The sequence below is a fragment of the Trypanosoma cruzi genome, assembly GCF_000209065.1.
Source record: "Trypanosoma cruzi strain CL Brener chromosome Unknown tcruzi_1047053426201, whole genome shotgun sequence".
NCBI classification, from domain to species: Eukaryota; Euglenozoa; class Kinetoplastea; order Trypanosomatida; family Trypanosomatidae; genus Trypanosoma; species Trypanosoma cruzi.
Window position 1 is genome coordinate 1 of NW_904140.1, and position 955 is coordinate 955.

General features: G+C 60.9%; 6 non-coding genes across 6 annotated transcripts; all 6 read left to right on the forward strand.

Moving 5' to 3' along the window:
- The first annotated feature begins 147 nt into the window (after positions 1 to 147).
- Tc00.1047053426201.10 lies at positions 148 to 219 on the forward strand. Its single transcript, XR_008254249.1, has one exon. It is a non-coding gene; the product is annotated as an H/ACA snoRNA, TC10C3H1 (small nucleolar RNA).
- A 25-nt stretch (positions 220 to 244) lies between these two features.
- On the forward strand, positions 245 to 323 carry Tc00.1047053426201.20. Its single transcript, XR_008254250.1, has one exon. It is a non-coding gene; the product is annotated as a C/D small nucleolar RNA (snoRNA), TB10C3C2 (small nucleolar RNA).
- Positions 324 to 406: 83 nt separating this feature from the next.
- Tc00.1047053426201.30 lies at positions 407 to 505 on the forward strand. The gene has a single exon (XR_008254251.1). It is a non-coding gene; the product is annotated as a C/D small nucleolar RNA (snoRNA), TB10C3C3 (small nucleolar RNA).
- Positions 506 to 554: 49 nt separating this feature from the next.
- Tc00.1047053426201.40 lies at positions 555 to 629 on the forward strand. The gene has a single exon (XR_008254252.1). It is a non-coding gene; the product is annotated as a C/D small nucleolar RNA (snoRNA), TB10C3C4 (small nucleolar RNA).
- Positions 630 to 693: 64 nt separating this feature from the next.
- Positions 694 to 773, forward strand: Tc00.1047053426201.50. Its single transcript, XR_008254253.1, has one exon. It is a non-coding gene; the product is annotated as a C/D small nucleolar RNA (snoRNA), TB10C3C5 (small nucleolar RNA).
- Positions 774 to 836: 63 nt separating this feature from the next.
- Positions 837 to 902, forward strand: Tc00.1047053426201.60. Its single transcript, XR_008254254.1, has one exon. It is a non-coding gene; the product is annotated as an H/ACA snoRNA, TC10C3H2 (small nucleolar RNA).
- Positions 903 to 955: the final 53 nt, after the last annotated feature.

The following is a 955-nucleotide window of genomic DNA, read 5'->3' on the forward strand; positions in this document are numbered from 1 at the left end:
GGTGCGGCGAGACGTGGACGGGTGCTGCGTGATGCGGTGCAGAGACTGTCGTGAGCAGCCCGCGTAGCCGCCAGGCCGTGCGCTCCCCGTCCAACTGCTGTGCTTAGCGGGTGGACAGTCACGGACGGAGCACGCCCTTCCCCCGTGGCCGAGGCAGCGGTGTCGCTATGCGTCCCCGCAGACAGTGCGGTGCGACGGTACGAAGCACGCGCGAGAGCCCCGTTTGCTGGTTGTGTGCCCGCCGCATGATGCATCCAATTCAATACTCACTCCGAGCGTGGTACGTGACTGGAGATAATCGATAACATGCACTACCAGCTGATGGCACCTGTGACTGGCTCTCTCCCTCTCTCTCCTTCTCTCTTGTGCTGCGGCTGCTGCAGCGCCGTGGGACACTGTGTCGCAAATGATGTGTGAAAATGGAATTACCATCGGAAGGCGCCTGGCGCAGGTTGACGACAAGATGCCGTGTGCATACCACCTCAACTGTTACTCGTACCACTGAAGCGGCGTGCCCACCCCTAACCCACCTCCCCCGTCGTCCCGCCGTGACAGTGATGATCACAAGCTGTTTGCACATTTGCCGACCCCGCGTGAGTGACCCACAGGAATCTAAGAACACCAGCTGATGCTTGACCGCACCCTCCTCCCACCCTTGCGGCGCGGCGACTTGGTTCGACGGAGTGTGTGACTGTGATTAGCGATGCGTCTTCCACCTAACGAGGCTGATGATTATGACCCGATGCACGTCTTACATATTTATACTACACCAACGAATGTGGATGAGTCCCGCGAGGCAGCCAGCCGCCGCCCGCAGTCATACGTGTGTGTGTGTATGCAGCCACTCCGGGCAGGACGACGCCGGTTTGGTGGCGTGGAGTCCAATCGGTGCGGCGAGACGTGCACGGGTGCTGCGTGATGCGGTGCAGAGACTGTCGTGAGCAGCCCGCGTAGC